This window comes from Budorcas taxicolor, chromosome 24 (genome assembly GCF_023091745.1).
Source record: "Budorcas taxicolor isolate Tak-1 chromosome 24, Takin1.1, whole genome shotgun sequence".
Classification (NCBI taxonomy): Eukaryota; Metazoa; Chordata; class Mammalia; order Artiodactyla; family Bovidae; genus Budorcas; species Budorcas taxicolor.
In genome coordinates this window covers 37,441,500-37,460,655 of record NC_068933.1, presented here as the reverse complement: position 1 = coordinate 37,460,655, position 19,156 = coordinate 37,441,500, and the positions used below count along the sequence as shown (strand labels likewise).

The following is a 19,156-nucleotide window of genomic DNA, read 5'->3' as shown; positions in this document are numbered from 1 at the left end:
GTGAGATCTTTTAGTCGTCAGTGAGAACTCTTAGCTGCAGCATGTGAGATCTGGCTCTCCAACTAGGGATGGAACCTGGGTCCCCAGCAGTGGGGCTACTGAACCACCAGGGAAGCCCATGTATACTTTAAATATGTGAGTTTATTGCAGAGCAATTACTGAATAGACAAAAATAGGGAAAATTTTTTTAAAGACTGAGTAGTTATATTTTGAGGCAATTAAGATCGTTGTTGGATGAAAAGCTACAGAAAACAACACGCTAGACTAGAACCCATAAAAGCCTCCAGAAGCAAGATTTATGATTGTTGTTTACATATACACACATATAAATATAGTTTTTTATTTCCTTCATATTTTTGATAGAAAGAGCTCTAACTACCTTTAGAGTTACAGTAACAATCGCTAACATTTATTGAGCACTTATAGACCAGGGCTTCCCAGGTGGCACAAAAGGTAAAGAACCTGCCTGCCAATGCAGGAGACACAGGTGTGATCCCTGGGTCAGGAAGATGCCCTGGAGTAGGAAGTGGCAACGCACTCCAATATTTCTTGCCTGGAAAATTCCATGGACAGATAAGTCTGGCGGGCTACAATCCATGGGGTTGCAAAGAGCTGGGCACAACTGGGGACACGTACACTCTAGACCAGGCCCCGGTCTTACGGACGGAGCCATTTGCTCCTCAGCTAAGGAACCTAAGGCAGAGGCACTGCAGGATAGCAAAGTTCAAAGAAGTTAAGTATCTTGCTTCACATCCTTCACCAGCCCAGAGGTGGAGCTAGGTATAAACCCAGGCTGAGCTTCTGAACTACATCTCTCCCTCTGCTAGACACACAGGATCCTAGGCCAAGGCTGTCGGTCACGATTTGCTGACTCACACCTCTGACAGCTTAAAGAAACTCTGTACGTGAAACAGCTACATTTCTAAGTCTGAAGGCTATTCAGAAAAGTCAGTAATGAAGCAATGGTGCGAGGCAGGGGAACTGTGGTGGGGGAGCAGGGGAAATCATGCCCAGAAATCAACAGATTTGGGTTTGGCCGTGTCCTCAGTGATGACTATACACTTGGGCAAGCCATTTCTCTTCCTGGAGTCTATTTCCTCTTCAGTAATATCAAGGGTTTGGACTAATTGATTCCTAAGACTCCTTCCAACCAGTCCATTCTAAAGGAGATCAGCCCTGGGTGTTCTTTGGAAGGAATGATGCTAAAGCTGAAATTCCAATACTTTGGCCACCTCATGCGAAGAGTTGACTCATTGGAAAGACTGTGATGCTGGGAGGGATTGGGGGCAGGAGGAGAAGGGGATGACAGAGGATGAGATGGCTGGATGGCATCACCGACCCGATGGACGTGAGTTTGAGTGAACTCCTGGAGCTGGTGATGGATAGGGAGGCCTGGCGTGCTGCAATTCCTGGGGTCGCAAAGAGTCGGACACAACTGAGCAACTGAACTGAACTGAGCTGAACTGAAGACTCCTTCCAGCTTGGTGATTCTGCCAGTTCTCTTTGGGATAATGCCCCTTGCATTTTGTAACTTGAATAAAAAATTTTCCATGACACAAACACATTTCCAATACAAAGCTTCCTCCATCCCTTAAGATACCTGGAGCTCTCCCACACCTCGCAAATTCCTTCATTATTCCCCAAAGATATTCTGTTCCCAAGGGACCACCCTAAGGGAAAGCCCAAGGAAAAGGAGAAGAGTCCCCCAGTCAGAGCCCACCATGTTCTCCTCTACACACTAACAATCTTTTTCACTTTAAAAACTCTACAATGTTGATTTGGGAGGTGTGGCCGAGACGCTAAGGTAGGAAAATCCTGAGCTCATCTATTCCCGTAGACGCACCAAAATTACAGTTATTTACAGGGCAACTATCTATGAGCATGAAAAGAGCAACAGAAAAGATTTTCCACAACTAAATATACATCAAAAGAACCTCGAGGAGATGGGTCAGAGGTTGGAGATACGGTACAGTCAAGACCTGTACACCTGGTGGATAGCCACAATTGCAGAGGCTTTCCCTCACAATCAAGGGGTCCAAGCCTCACACTGCATTCCACATGCCAGGGGTCCTGCAATGGAAAGACAAGCGCCCCAGAATGTCTGGCTCTGAAGGCCAGGGGGGCACATGTGGGAGAACCTGTCAGCCAACCAAGGACAGCCTTGCCCACCAGCCACACCCCGATAAGTCAGCCTCATCCCAGCAGAAGAGCCCCCAGAGCGAACACAGGGGCACTCCCAAGCATGCTGCCCTGTTGAGGGGCGTGCACTACCCCCCCCAGCACATTTCCTGTATAAAAGAATAGATATATGTGTTTTTATAACTGAATCATTGTGCTATATGCCCCAAACTAATACAACATTGTAAATCAATTATATGTCAAAAAAAAAAATTGTTTAATCTGCATAAATCAATGTGAGGACAGTTTAAAAGACCTCTGAGAAAACTCAAGCATATTAACGCTAACATTTTAGGGGTCCCAGAAGGAGAAGAGAGAGAAAGGGGCAGAGAATTTATTGGAAGAAATAATAGCTGAAAAATTCACTAACCTGGGAAAAGAAATTAGACATCTAAGCCCAGGAAGGAAGCACTGAGAGTCCCAAACAAGATGCACCCAAAGAGGTCCACACAAAGACATGCTGTAATTAAACTAACAAGAGTTAAAGATAAACAGGGGACCCCGAAAGCAGTAAGAGAAAAGCAACTTGTTACATGGACGGGAACTCCCCTAAGACTATCCTCTGACTTTCCAGCAGAAATTTTTCAGGTCCGAGGGAGTGACACAATATATTCAAAACATAAGAAGAAAGGAGAATACTATACCTGGCAAGGGGTTTCCCAGGTGGTGCTAGTGGTAAAGAACCCACCTGCCAATGCAGGAGACATGGGTTCAATCCCTGGGTGGGGAAGATCCCCTGGAGGAGGGCATGGCAACCCACCCCAGTATTCTTGTCTGGAGAATCTCCATGGACAGAGGAGCCTGGTGGGCTACAGTCCACAGGGTCACACAGAACAGGACATGACTGAAGCGATGTAGCATGCATACCTGGCAAGCCTATCATTCAAGTTTGAGAAAGAAAGTTTTATGGACAAGCAAAAGGTAAAGAGTTCAACACCACTAAACTGGCTTTGCACGAAATGCTAAACTTCTCTAAACAGAAAAGACCAAAATTAGACAAATGAAAATGAAAATGCAACGATCCAAAATCAGCAAATATAGCAAAAGCAGTTCTGAAAGGTAAGTTTATAATGATAAAACCTACCTTAGGGAACAAGAAAAAAAACTCAATAAACAACCTAAATGTACCCCTAGAGAAACTAGAAAAAGAAGAAAAAACAAAACCTAAAGTTAGCAGAAGGAGAGAAAAAAAAAGATCAGAGCAGAAATAAATAAAATAGAGACTAAAAAACAAAAAGAATAAAAAAGATCAGTGAAAGTAAGAGCTGCTTCTCTGAAAATATAAACAGATTGATAAGCCTAAGCCAGATTCATCAAGAAAACAAAAAGGGAGGAGGGGGCCCAAATCTATAAAAACAGAAATAAAAAAGAAGTTACAGCCAACACCACAGATAAACAAAGAATCATAAGAGACTACTACAAACAACTATATACCAATAAAATGGACAACCTGGAAGAAATTTCAAATTCCTAGAAATGTGAAATCTCCCAAGACTGAACCAGGAAGAAATAGAAAATATGAGCAGATCAATTGCTAGCAAAAAAATTAAACTGGCAATTTTAAAAACTCCCAGTAAGCCAAAGTTCAGGACCAGACACCTTCACAGATGAATTCTACCAAACACCTATCCTTCTCAAACTATTCCAAACACCTGAACAGAAAGGAATGCTTTCAAACTCATTCTACCAGGCCCACATCACCCTGATAACAAAACCAGACAAAGATACCCCAACAAAAGAGAAAATTACAGACCAATATCACTGATGAACATAGATGCAAAAATGCTTAACAGAATATTAGTAAGTCAAATTCAACAGTACATTAAAAGGACCATACACCATGATGAAGTGGAATTTACCTGAGGATGTAAGATGGCTCAATATCTGCAAAGCAATTAATGTGATACACTACAATAGCAAATTGAAGAATAAGAATTATATGATCATCTCAATAGATGAAGAAACAACTTTTGACAAAATTCAACATCCATTTACAATAAACACTCTCAACAAACTGGCATAGAGGAAGCATAACTCAACATAACAAAGATCATATACAGTAAGCCCATAGCTAGCATCATGCGCATTGGTGGAAAACTGAAAGCATTTTCTCTAAGATCAGGAACAAGATAAGGATGCTTACACTCAGCACTGTTACTCAACATAGTGTTAGAAATCCTAGCCACAGCAATCAGAAAAGAAAAAGAAAGGCGCCCAAACTGGAAAAGAAGTAAAACTCACTATTTGCAGATGACATAATACTATATACAGAAAATCCTAGAGATGGCACCAAAAAAGCTGTTAGAACTAATAAAGGAGTTCAGTCCAGCTGCAGGCTATAAAATCAATATACAGAAACCCATTGTTATTTCTATAACAAACTATTGACAAACTGTCAGAAAGAGAAACAAAGAAAATAATCCAATTCACAATTGCATCAAAAAGAATAAGATACCTAGGAATAAGTCTAATCAAGGAGGTGAAACATCTGTACTCAGAAAACTCTAAGATCCTGACAAAAGAAACTGAGGATGACCAGACAGACGGAAAGACATGTATCCTCGTGGATTGAAAGAATATTGTTAACAAGACCATACTGCTCAATCTACAGATGCAACCCAATTTCTATAAAAAATTCCAATGGCATTTTGCAAAGAAGTAGAATATTTTTCACAGAACTGACTTCAGACTACACTACAAAGTTAGAGTAATAAAAATGGTATGGAACTGACACAAAAACAGACACATAGTTCAAAAGAACAGAAAAGAGTTCAGACATATATCCACATTCATACGGCCAATTAGCCTATGACAAAGGGGTCAAGAATATACAATGAAGAAAAGACAGCCTCTTCACTGAATGGTGGTCAGAAAACAGGACAGTGACATCCAAGAGAATCAAACTGAACTAGTTTCTCACAAAATGTACAAAAATAAATTCAAAATGATTAAAGACTTAAATGCAGGGCATGAAACCATCAACCTCCTACTAGAAAACATAAGCAATGTGATCTTTGACATCAGTCTTAGCAATATATTTTTGATATGTCTTCTCAGACCAAAAAAAAGAGTAAAAATAAACAAATGGAAATACAGCAAACTAAAAAACTCCTCCACAGTTAAGGAGGCAATCAATAAAATGAAAAGGCAGCCTACTGAATGGGAGAAGCTATTTGCAAAGGATAAATCTGATTAGAGTTCTCATACAAGTCAACATCGAAACAAACAAACCTGACTGAGATATGAGCAGAAGACACGAAAGCCATTTTTCCAAGAAGACACACAGATGGCCAGAAGACACATGAAAGGATGCTCAGCATCACCAATCATCAGGGAACTGCAGCCCAAAACCACAGTGAGATAATGCCTCATGCCTGTCAGAATGGCCACCATCAAAAACACCAGGAGTAGCAAGATGTGGAGAAAAGGGAACCCTTGTGCACTGCTGGAGGGAAAGTAGTTGATATAGCCAATGTGGAAATCAGCATGGAGATTCACTGGAAAAATAAAAACAGAACTGCCATATAATCCAGCAATTTCACCTGTAGGTTTTTACTCAAAGAAAACAAAAACAGCAATTCCAAAGGATATATGCACCTTTATGTTCACTGAAGTATCGTTTACAATAGCCAAAACATGGAAGCAACGTACATGTCCATTAGTAGATGAACGGATAAAGCAAATGTGAAAGTGAAAGTCACTCAGTCGTGTCTGACTCTTTGTGACCCCATGGAACAGTCCATGGAATTCTCCAGGCCAGAATACTGGAGTGGGTAGCCTTTCCCTTCTCCAGGGGATCTTCACAACCCAGGGATCAAACCAGGGCCTCCTGCATTGCAGGCAGATTCTTTTTTAATTTTAATTTTTACTTTATTTTGCTTTACAATACTGTATTGGTTTTGCCATACATTGACATGAATCTGCCACGGGTGTACATGAGTTCCCAATCCTGAGCCCCTCTCCCACCTCCTACCCCATATCATCTCTCTGGATCTTCCCCGTGCACCAGCCCCAAGCATCCTGTATCCTGTATCAAACATAGACTGGCGATTCATTTCTTACATGATATTATACATGTTTCAATGCCACTCTCCCAAATCATCCCACCCTCTCTGTCTCCCTCAGAGTCCAAAAGTCCGTTCTATACATCTGTGTCTCTTTTGCTGTCTCACATACAGGGTTATCATTACCATCTTTCTAAATTCCATGTGTTAGTATACTGTATTGGTGTTTTTCTTTCTGGCTTACTTCACTCTGTATAATAGGCTCCAGTTTCATCCACCTCATTAGAACTGATTCAAATGTATTCTTTTTAATGGCTGAGTAATACTCCATTGTGTATAAGTACCACAGCTTTCTTATCCATTCATCTGCTGATGGACATCTAGGTGTTTCCATGTCCTGGCTATTATAAACAGTGCTGCAATGAACATTGGGGTACACGTGTCTCTTGCAATTCTGGTTTCCTCGGTGTGTATGCCCAGCAGTGGGATTGCTGGGTCATAAGGCAGCTCTATTTGCAATTTTTAAAGGAATCTCCACACTGTTCTCCATAGTGGCTGTACTAGTTTGCATTCCCACCAACAGTGTAAGAGGGTTCCCTTTTCTCCACACCTTCTCCAGCATTTATTGCTTGTAGACTTTTGGATCACACCCATTCTGACTGGTGTGGTTTTGATTGTGGTTTTGATTTGCATTTCTCTAATAATGAGTGATGTTGAGCATCTTTTCATGTGTTTGTTAGCCATCCATATGTCTTCTTTGGAGAAATGTCTATTTAGTTCTTTGACCCATTTTTTGATTGGGTCGTTTATTTTTCTGGAATTGAGCTGCATAAGTTGCTTGTATATTTTTGAGATTAGTTGTTTGTCAGTTGCTTCATTTGCTATTATTTTCTCCCATTCAGAAGGCTGTCTTTTCACCTTGCTTATAGTTTCCTTTGTTGTGCAGAAGCTTTTAATTTTAATTAGATCCCATTTGTTTATTTTTGCTTTTATTTCCAGAATTCTGGGATGTGGATCATAGAGGATCCTGCTGTGATTTAGGTCAGATAGTGTTTTGCCTATGTTCTCCTCTAGGAGTTTTATAGTTTCTGGTCTTACATTTAGATCTTTAATCCATTTTGAGTTTATTTTTGTGTATGGTGTTAGAAAATTATCTAATTTCATTCTTTTACAAGTGATTGAACAGTTTTCCGAGCACCACTTGTTAAAGAGATTGTCTTTACTCCATTGTATATTCTTGCCTCCTTTGTGGAAGATAAGGTGTCCATAGGTGTGTGGATTTATCTCTGGGCTTTCTATTTTGTTCCATTGATCTATATTTCTGTCTTTGTGCCAGTACCATACTGTCTTGATGACTGTGGCTTTGTAGTAGAGCCTGAAGTCAGGCAGGTTGATTCCTCCAGTTCCATTCTTCTTTCTCAAGATTGCTTCGGCTATTCGAGATTTTTTGTATTTCCATACAAATTGTGAAATTATTTGTTCTAGCTCTATGAAAAATACTGCTGGTAGCTTGATAGGGATTGCATTGAATCTGTAGATTGCTTTGGGTAGTATACTCATTTTCACTATATTGATTCTTCCAATCCATGAACATGGTATATTTCTCCATTAGTGTCCTCTTTGATTTCTTTCATCAGTATTTTATAGTATATATAGGTCTTTAGTTTCTTTAGGTAGATATATTCCTAAGTATTTTATTCTTTTCGTTGCAATGGTGAATGGAATTGTTTCCTTAATTTCTTTTTCTACTTTCTCATTATTAGTGTATAGGAATGCAAGGGATTTCTGAGTGTTGATTTTATATCCTGCAACTTTACTATATTCATTGATTAGCTCTAGTAATTTTCTGGTGGAGTCTTTAGGGTTTTCTAGGTAGAGGATCATGTCATCTGCAAACAGTGAGAGTTTTACTTCTTTCCAACTTAGATTCCTTTTATTTCTTTTTCTGCTCTGATTGCTAAGGCCAAAACTTCCAGAACTATGTTGAATAGTAGCAGTGAAAGTGGGCACCCTTGTCTTGTTCCTGACTTTAAGGAAAATGCTTTCAATTTTTCAGCATTGAGGATAATGTTTGCTGTGGGTTTGTCATATATAGCTTTTATTATGTTGAGGTATGTTCCTTCTATTCTACAGGCAGATTCTTTACCAGCTGAGCTACCAGGGAAGCCCAAGAAGGTGTGGTGTATATACAATACAAAATACTACTCAACCACACACACAAAAATGAAATCTTGCCATATGCAACAACATAGATAGATCTAGGGAGTATCATGCTGAATAAAGTAAGTCAGTCAGAAAAAGACAAATACTACATGAGTTCACTTATATGTGGAATCTAAAACAAAATGAACGCAGACTCTTAAATATACAGAACAAATGGGTGGTTGCTGGAGGGAGGGGAGTGGCGGACTGAATGAAATAGGCGAAGGGGATTAAGTGGTACAAACACCCAGTTATATGAGTTATATAATGAATAAGTCACAGCAATGTAACATACCACATATGGAAGATGGCCCATAACACCGTAATGTCTGTATATGGGGACAGATGGTCCCTGCACTCACTGTGGTGACCATTTCATAATGGATGCAAATGTCAAACCATTATGTGATCGTGAAACTAACATCATATTGTACACTGACTATATTTCAATTAAAAAATAAAAGATACAGTTTTTTTAAAGTTGGTTTGGGCTTTCAGGTGGTGAAAGGGAGGCATCCCATTGCCCAGAGCTCATTCCATTCTCCCTGTAAAGCTTCCAACATCCGAGATGATCCAAAGTACTGGGCATGTTGTGGCCATGGGGCCAGACTGCATTTATCTCCATTCCCCTAGGTTCTCCAAAGTGGCTGTTCTCTCCTTGCACTAAAAACACATCATTTTCTCTTTTTAAATGAAAGATTTTTGTGACCCTCTGGGGAGACATAAAAAATAAGAGCAACTAAATAAGGCAATTGTAAACCATTTCAGCATCTATAAAACCGTCTCCTTTGTCACAAAAGAAAAGAAGGAAAAGCAGCTGGAAAAAGAATGCAACTGACAAGAAACCAGATATCCCCAAACACAACTTCTCCCTGAGTTTTCTTCTCTCTATTGAGGGTTTCAGCTGCCTTGAACTTTATTTCCGGGAAAAGCACTTCTCAAGTGTGATAACTACTGTCATGATGCATTGTGAGGCACACTTAAAAATTAGAGGAAGCATAATGACTATTTTTCTCTAATTCCACCTGTCTTTCTGCCCTACATTTTTATTCTTTGGTTCATTTTATTTGGTTCATACACTCTTCATAGATGTCCTGTGCTAACTCAGAACATATAGTTTATATTTTTATGGACCCATTTAGCAATCACTATACTACAATAAACCAGAGATTTAAACCTAGTTCAGCTTTGGACTTCCCTGGTTGTCCAGTGGTTAAGAATCCAGCTCCCAATGCAGGCAACACGGGTTTGACCGCTGGTGTGAGAAGATTCTACATATGGCAGGGTAAGTGGTGATGGACACGGAGGCCTGGCGTGCTGCAGCCCATGGGGTTGCAAAGAGTCGGACACAACTGCGTGACTGAACTGAACTGAACTGAGTCCACACGCTACAACTGCTGGAGCCCACGTGCCCGAGCGCCTGAGCTCTGCAACAAGAGAAGCTCCTGCAGTGAGAAGCGCCCACTCGCTGCAACTAGAGAAGGCCCCCAGGCAGCAACAAAGACCCAGCGCAGCCAAAAAAATTAATAAACGAAAAAATTCGGATACCCTCTTTCCCACACAAAACTCGAGATTTACAAAGTTCACTTCCAACCTTTGTCATTGCACAGGAAAGGGTTTACGTGGCTATGTTTGGATATGGACACCATTTTCCAACTTTTTGCCTGAATTCTCCATGTATCTACTAGGTCCTGGTATCTGTCGTTTTAAAAGGACAAATATTCCACTGTATCACTGAAATGGTTTCATTAAGCCATCTTTCAGCTAGTTGTTTCCACTGTTATAATTCGGTCAAGCATTTTTAAATAAATAAATTTTGTTTATCCTTTGGAGCTATTTTCTCAGGCTGTAATTTGAAAAAGTGGGATTACCAGCTTAAAGACCATAATCAGCTGGATGACTTTTATTATAAGTTGCCAGGGGCTCTCTTCAAGAGGTATTACCAATTTGCAACATCACCAGAAAAATATGAGTTTAGCTTTTCCTTCATAGTCTCTTTAACACTAGGCTTTCTGGGTTTTATTTATTCAGGGTGATTTCAAAAGATGGATGTAAAGTCTCTTAGCTCTTTGAATCTGTCATACATCTGTTTAAAACTCTCACTGCCTCTTCTTGAAAATAGGTATTGATCACCTACTACACGCCAGGAGCCTTCTGTGCCCTATAACTCACTTAGTACCCCTGACTGCCGCATAATGTAGACACTAGAAATTTCATTTGCACTAAAGAAACTGACTCTCAAAAACATAAATAATGTGCGCAAGATTCAAAGGCTGGTAATTGATGACAGGATTCAACCTCATTATCTACTTCCTGTGAATTCTCCGTACACCATCCTCATAACCACAACCTTTAAACATCTTGCTTGTTTTTCTTCTCTCTCTCTTTTTGGTTTATTTATCCTGTTTATCAAGCATAAGACATGCAAGTAAAGTGATGAAGTTGTCTTCATCTTAAAGGTACAGCCAATGCAATTCGAAGATTCATACATGATACAACCCCCACACAGATCAAAACACAGGATCTTTTACCAACTTGAGATCTCGTCTCTGCTTTTTAAACACAGATCGGTACTGTGCTTCTCATTCTACATAGGCCCTGGTACTAAAGCTATGCAAACAGCTGTTTAATAAACTGCTGAATCATAGAAGGTTGAAACGTAGAAGTGACCTGAGAGATTATGCGTCCCAACTTCTTAAACTTGCAGATGTGGAAACGGAAGCCAGGAAGAAAGAGGCTTCTCCAGCATCTGATAACACAGGCTGTTTCAGCCACACTGCCCACGCAGGCCTGGCAGGCGGCTTGCCACACCTTACACAGGAGGTGAGGTGAGGTGACGAGGAAGCAGGGTGCACAGCAGAGGAAGGGCCTAGACAGAAGTTTTGGCTTTTTTTTTTCTTTATTTATTTTAAATGAGCCTTCAAGTAACCAAAGGGTCAAATCACAGCACGCTGACCTTACTGTAAAATACTATTTTTTTTCTTACATAAAAGTATCAACAGTTGAAGTCAAATGAGACTGCATGTCACAGCAGTCTCTTGGAGGGGTAGACATTTATTCCAATCATGTTCCATTGCTCATGACTTCATTCCAACACCCTCTTTCACAAGAACTTTCAGAGCTAATTTGAGTCCATTTTATTTTTTGAAGCTATAAAATTGGCAACAACAGAACTGGATGTGTACCTTTCAAATCATTAGAAAGAAAACAAAAATACAATCCATATCACAAAAGCACAGAGAACAAGAGGCATAAAATGTTAAAAAAATTATTTAACAAAGGAGCAAATCTATAAAATATGACAATAAATGTGAATGGGTTAAATAGACCCCCAAAAAGGAAAAGATTTTTATCATCCAATTATATGCTATTTATAAGATGGACCTAATACTGAATGACCCAAAATCAAACATAAAAATAAGAGCAAAGCGTGTCTAGAAAATACAAATGGAAAGAAGGGTTAGATGGCAATATTTATACCAAATAAAGCAGACACTGGAGCAAAAGAACATTTAATAAAAAAAAAGACTATGTGAAAAATTTCGACCTCACTAACAGGTCATGTATGGATGTGAGAGTTGGACTGTGAAGAAGGCTGAGTGCTGAAGAATTGATGCTTTTGAACTGTGGTGTTGGAGAAGACTCTTGAGAGTCCCTTGGACTGCAAGGAGATCCAACCAGTCCATTCTGAAGGAGATCAGCCCTGGGATTTCTTTGGAAAGAATGAAGCTAAAGCTGAAACTCCAGTCCTTTGGCAACCTCATGCCAAGAGTTGACTCATTGGAAAAGACTCTGATGCTGGGAGGAATTGGGGGCAGGAGGAAAAGGGGACGACCGAGGATGAGATGGCTGGATGGCATCACTGACTCGATGGACTTGAGTCTGAGTGAACTCTGGGAGTTGGTGATGGACAGGAGGCCTGGTGTGCTGCGATTCACGGGGTCCCAAAGAGTCAGACACGACTGAGTGACTGAACTGAACTGAACAGTAAAAATTTCACTTTTAAGAAGCAGTTTAGTTTATCAAACTAGTAAATATTTCTATCATTGAGTGTACAGACAAATAAACGCATCCAGAAACTGCTATTAAGAGACAACAGGAAAACGGTGAATACACCATGGATACATATGATGGGATAAAATGTAACCCCCAAAGATCAGATTTTGAATGGGAATACACTCATTATACAGTACTAAGTAAAAGAGGCAGTGAGATCTCAATTTGTCTTAAATAAAATATACATGTGAGATATTTTTAAAATTAGAAAAAATATACCAAAATAATACTTATGCTAAATTAGGGTAGATCTTTAGGTTACTTTTGTTTTAATAGTAATGGCCACAATTATTAACTACTTTTTTTTAAATCTGTCCAGAACTCAAGTACTATATATATATCATCTATTTTAATCCTCAGAACAACCCTAAGAGGTGGCAACTATTATCTTTTTTTTGCCCCTGGCCGCACTGTGCAGTACGCAGGATCCTAGTTCCCCGACCAAGGATGGAACCCACATCCCCACCGCACACTGAAGTCCCACTGGACCACCAGGGAATTACTTTTTACACTCAAGGAATCTCTGGTCTTGAAGGGACCAGAAGCTTAAACATCTTGGGGTCCAGAAGCTTAAACATCACTTTTTCATGGTAATCTCATCTCTGGTGATAATGTTGATAAGAAAAGACTTTGGAGTTAAGACATATGCACGTTCAAACATTGGTATCATTGCATGATAGCTACATGACTTTAGGAAAATCATTTAACTTTTTCGAGCTTCAGTTTTAAAATAGGCATACCAACAGTACTGACCTCACTGGATTGTTTCCAGCATTAAAAACAATAGTGTGTTCTTCAAACCTGTTACTTCCTTCTTCACAGTATTTTCTACTTTGAATTTTAATAAGGCTTTCGGTAAACCAGGTCTTTGTGTGAAAACTGGATAAGATTTTTTATTATCTTGTCTAGCTATTTGTGAAAGATATATGGGGACAAAATTGGGACATTTGCAAGGATAAAACACCTCAACTTTTTGAGTGCCTAATATGTTGCTGCCAAAGGTCTGTCTAGTCAAAGCTATCATTTTTCCAGTAGTCATGTATGGATGTGAGAGTTGGACTACAAAGAAGGCTAAGCGCTGAAGAATTGATGCTTTTGAACTGTGGTGTTGGAGAAGACTCTTGAGAGTCCCTTGGACTGCAAGGAGATCCAACCAGTCCATCCTAAAGGAGATCAGTCCTGGGTGTTCACTGGAAGGACTGATGTTGAAGCTGAAACTCCAATACTTTGGCCACCTCATGCGAAGAGTTGACTCATTGGAAAAGACCCTGATGCTAGGAAAGATTGAAGGCAGGAGGAGAAGGGGACGACAGAGAATGAGATGGTTGGGTGGCGTCACCAACTCAATGGACATGAGTTTGAGTAAACTCCGGGAGTTGGCAATGGACAGGGAGGCCTGGGTGGCAGTCCACGGGGTCGCAAAGAGTCGGACACGACTGAGTGACTCAACTGAACTGAACTAAAACCGAAGATTCACATGTCATTGACTTAGCAATCCCACTCCTAAATATTTGCTCAACAGAATGTTGCTCAACGGAACTGAATATTAGCAACTGCTCTCTGAGGTATTATTTCAGCTCACATATCTTGGGCTTTCTTGTCTACTCAAGCACACCAACATGCACACCCCCCAGAATCGCTCTCTCACATGACTCTATCTCCTTTTTTAACACCACCAGTGTCTAATGGCATCTAAATATAGCCATTACTGAGTAAAGGAATGAATGGTCCCTATAATCCTACAATAGCTTGGGCAGAGAGGCTGACCTTGCTTTTACAAGCAAAGCACCTAGGTTTCCATAGGTAAACCCACCTGTGCGTGTTAGCACAGTTCATGAGACCTAATCAAACAAGCTCTTTCTAAGTTCTTCCTCTTTCTATTGCATCGTGCATGCTCTACAGATTTTGAGGGCTTCCGAGGTGGTGCAGTGGTAAAAAATCTGCCTGCCAATGCAGGGGAAGCAGGAGAAGTGGGTTCAATCCCTGAGTTGGGAATGTCCCCTGGAGGAGGAAATGGCAACCCACTCCAGTATTCTTGCCTGGAGAATCCCATGGACAGAGGAGCCTGGACAGCTATAGTCCAAAAGGCTGCAAAGAGCTGGACAAGACTAAGCACATCCCTATTTAAAAAAAAAAAAAAAAGAGGGCCTAAAGGCCAAGATAAAGGAAAAGATGGCCTGAGAGGACTTTGCTTCCTTAAATGAATTCAGGCATCCTGACTTCCTGATACAGAAAAATCCTATCCCAGGGCACTGGCAAGGAAGTCAGAAAAAAGACTTCTTGTACTGGATGAAAACTCTGAGACTCTGAGCACCTCCTGGCTCTGCAACCATGATGTTCAGAGTTTTCTTCCAAGGACTGACTAGTTTTTAACTAGAATATAGACTGGGTTGATTTTCTTCTTTCCTCTAGGTTCTCCAAATGAACATAAAGTAAGCAAACTGATAAACAATAAAGAAGGCAGTAACACAGTTCAACCACCCACTTGGTTCACCAATTTGTCCTGCAAAGACAGATCTGCCAGCGTTAGAGACGAGAGTGTGCAAGTTCTCACGGGTAATTCTGAACAGAAGTTCCAAACGTATTTTAAGCGAAGGCAGTCTCCTGGGAACAGCCCCCTGGATATCGTCACTGAATTACTTTGCATTCATTTTGATGTACATATTTTACATGTGAGGGTGTCTTAAAATAAAATTGTACTGATTTATGTTACCATGTCATTTATTCAACAATACGAAGGAAGAATAGACAAGCTTTTACAAGAGGGACTCAGTAGAAGTCAGCACGTTCCTATGAGCTTACAATGAGACTTGTCCTCCCATCATGATTAGGAAATAATCAGAATTCCAGATCTTTCGAGAAGTTCTCTATCTCTGCACAATATATACCCCAACCTTACCATCCATCGGCCATCAAGTATGACCGTAAGGACCACAGGCCTGGAAGAACCCCAGCAATCGTGGTGCCCAGTGTCCCCCATCCTGGGAACCAGGGTCCAGGGAGGGGCGCGTCCTGCCCAGCTCTTAACTGGCACGCTGTCCGAGCATAGCTGCATCCGTCACACTTTCTGGTTTTTTCCTTCCCGCTGGATCTACATAATGTAATTATTACTACCACCCATTTTCTTCCATGTCGAACTCTTCACCTCAAAACAAGTGAAATGTTTAATGGGGTGGGGAGCCGGTGGTTGAAACAGGCCAACCTCCATTTCCCACTCATCCCACAGAAACGTGCCAACTGACCCCAAGGGCCCAGTGCCATGATGGGGCTACTGCCCCTGCTCTCAGGGACCTCACAGACCCTCAGCTCCCCACCACCCCGAGTTCAGAAGGCTGTGGAGTCTGGGGGCATCGTAGGGGCTGCAGGAGCATCTAACCACGCCTGAGTGGGAAGGTGGGAAGGAAGATGAGAGGAGACACAGGAGAGAGGAAGACAGCCATGAACGTGGCTGGGGGTGCAGACTCCCAGAGAGCCCAAAAGCGGGCGGGGAGGGCGTGAGAAGGCTGGGAGTCTCCCTGAGGGAAGGAACCACGTCCAAAAGGCCATGGAGCCACTAACACAGCCTAGTCGAGAGATGGACATGGTCCTATCTGTGTTTAAAACGCTCACTGCAGGGCCATGATGCAGCTGGGCTGGGGAGGAGGAGACCCCAGGTGTGGACCCTTCCAGAAAGCTCCAGGAGTCGGGGCTAGGGGGACATCCAGGCACTCAGGACAAGTGGTGGTTCTCATGCAGGTGAGGGAAACGAGGCAGCTCCTCCAACCTGTAGCTTTCTTCTTTTTCAAGACCCGCGTTGTGTATCATTGACATACTCACGCATGACCAAAAAAAAATGGCCCTGTCCTCAGCCTCTAAACGTCAAGGAGCACTAAGTTCTGAGAATAGAAAGGGAAGCAGAGGCCAGCAAGGTTCCTTGAAAGGTTAAGGAGGAGCAGGACAGACCGCTGACCAGTCACCGGGCAGCAAGCGGTTACAGGTCACGTGAACTGGGGTTCGAATTCCAGGCTGGCCACCTGAAACCTCGCGCAAGTGTTCCAAACTGGATCTCAGTTTTCTCACTTTTAAAAAGAGGGTAAGGATGGAACTTACCTAAGGAGCTGCACAGGGAGGTTGAAAGAAGGAGAAAGTGCCAAAGGCAGCACCTGACCCCCAAAGAGTGCGCATCACACAATCTCTACCATTACGCAGTGCAGAGGATTTCCCAGGGCTGGAAAAGAATAAAATTCTTCATTTTAACATTAGCATTTACTGTTAAGACATGCTGAGCTCTGTGCATTGGGCAAGAAAGAGAACACGGACACCCCAGCAGGGGGCTACGGTCAGATGCTCCTTCTCAATCTCAAGGGAAGGCGCTCAGGTGGGGACCGTGAGGTGCTCCCACCCAAAACCTGCCAGCTGGACACGGGGAGTGCACACTTAGAAGGCACAGTCACAGCAAAGGAGAGGAATTACCTGCTTCACATCTGAACAGACAAGCAGAGAAACCCAATGCTATAAAAAAAAATGTAAAAATAGCAGAAAAACCTTGAGTGAGATCTGGGTAGTTTAGACCAAGGTGATAAGATTTCTAATCCACCTTATGATAAAGAACATTGCATATTTTATTGTTATTTGTAAATTGTGTACTAATACTCTACACCAGTAACATTTATAAGTAATTTATGTACAGAGGTATAGATATATATGCAATTCCTTTTTTCCCCAGAGAGCTGGTTGTTAACAGGTCCCAGCACATCATTAGTTTCTCCAAAACTAGTTAAAAGCATCCTAATTGTATCTGCTGACTCGGGGATCTTCCAATGAAAGGGGGCAGACATTACTGACTTAAACACAGCTATTGCTTCTTTGTACATTTCTTTACTAGAGTTTTCCCAGAACTTGGACAAGAAGTATTATAGCTTTGGCTCATATATTTAGGTCTATGATCCATCCAGGGTCTTCCCAAATGGCGCTAGTGGTAAAGAGCCCGCCTGCCAATGCAGGAGACACAAGTGATACAGGTCAAAGCCTGGGTCCCTAAGATCCTCAGGAGGAGAGCATGGCAACCCACGCCAGTATGCCTGCCTGCAGAATCTCACGGACAGAATATGCTGGTAGGCCATAGTCCGTGGGACTGCAAAGAGTCAGACATCACTTAGCTACTGAACAACAGCTAGGTCCTTGTATTGGCCAGGAAACAGGAAAAGTACTCATCTGTATCAGCCTTTAATAAGTCAGCCCTTGTCTAAGGCAACCACTAGAAGAACATAAAAGAATGCATAATCCACAAGCCGAAGAAGAGAGGGAAAAAACAGAAAAGTAAACAATACTTGTTTAAAAACAAGGCAAAAAAGAAGAGAAAGACGAACAAGAACAGGTGGGACAAATGGAGATCAGACAGTCAGATGGCAGCTTGAAACCCAAACAGACCTGCAATTTTGTCAAAGGCAAAAAGACTAGTCCAATTACAAGACAGATTGATAAATCAGATGCACAATTAAACTTAACTGCTTGTAAGAGAGGTGCTTTAAACATAAAGATGCAAATGGTTGATGGTAATAGGCTTTTTAAAAAGATAAGAGCATGCCGACACTAACCAAAAGCAAGCTGGAAGGGCTCTGTTAATCAAAGTAGACTTTAAGGGAAAAATCACTGTCATCAGGCTGATATAGCAATCTTATATTTTGTATAAATGTAATATTGCTTGAACCATACAAAGCAAAAAGGGAAGGAAATGAGGGACAGGTAAGCATAAGCACTTATCCATAATCACAGTGAAATATTCCAACACACATCTCTCAGAAGCTAGCAGTACGAACTGAAAAAACTGAAATTTTCTATCCTTTTGCTTTTAACATCTCTATGTCCTTAATGCAAAAAGTGTCTCTTATAAGCAGCATAAAGCTGGTCTGACACACTTTTTAATTGAACAACACTACAAACACTCTTCCACACTCAACAACTGTAGAACATGCCTCATTTTCAGGAGTAAACAGAATGTTTACAACAACTGACCTCCTGCTGGGCCAGAATGCAAGTCTCAGCAAATCTCTAAAGATGGAAATTACATTGAGTGCATTCACTGATCACAGTGAAATCAAACCAGAAATCAATTAACAGAAATGAAAAAAAAAATCCTCCAATGTCTAGAATTAACCAATAAACTTTTAAATAATTCATTCATCAAAAATTATTTAGAACTGAATGATAATGAAAATATAAATCCTTCCAGAAGGAAAAACTTCTAAGTCAAGAAGGCATCTTTTGAGACACAGATATAAAGAACAGACTTTCGGACTCTGTGGGAGAAGGCGAGGGTGGGTGATTTGAGAGAATAGCATTGAAACATGTATATTACCATATGTGAAAGAGATCGCCAGTGCAGGTTCAATGCATGAGACAGGGCGCTCAGGGTCGGTGCACTGCGATGACCCTGAGGGATGCGGTGGGGAGGGAGGTGGGAGAGGGGTTCATGGGGACACCTGTACACCCATGGCTGATTCATGTCAATGTATGGCAAAAACCACTACAATACTGTAAAGTAATTAGCCTCCAATTAAAATAATTTTTAAAAAGAAGGCATATGAAAGTGGTGAACAGGCCTGCTTCCCGCCTGACATGCTGTCCTGAGATCTGTGACTTTTATTAATGGAGCACAGACTGAGCCTCCACCTGAGAAGGGGCCCACCTTCCTCCTGCGTTGAGGTCACCGGAGACAAACGGTTAAACGCCTCGGA

At 41.4% G+C, this 19,156-nt stretch overlaps 1 protein-coding gene across 6 annotated transcripts in view; it reads right to left on the bottom strand.

Moving 5' to 3' along the window:
• Positions 1 to 19,156, bottom strand: part of CSGALNACT1 (chondroitin sulfate N-acetylgalactosaminyltransferase 1) — a 337,323-nt gene that overhangs the window by 187,914 nt on the left and 130,253 nt on the right. For 4 of the 6 annotated variants that reach the window (XM_052661378.1, XM_052661376.1, XM_052661381.1 and 1 more), the window contains exon 2: positions 16,530 to 16,647. The exons of the other annotated variants lie outside the window; for them this stretch is intronic. The gene's annotated coding sequence lies outside the window, so the exon portion shown is untranslated. The remainder of the gene's footprint in view (positions 1 to 16,529; positions 16,648 to 19,156) is intronic. 6 annotated transcript variants of the gene reach the window in all.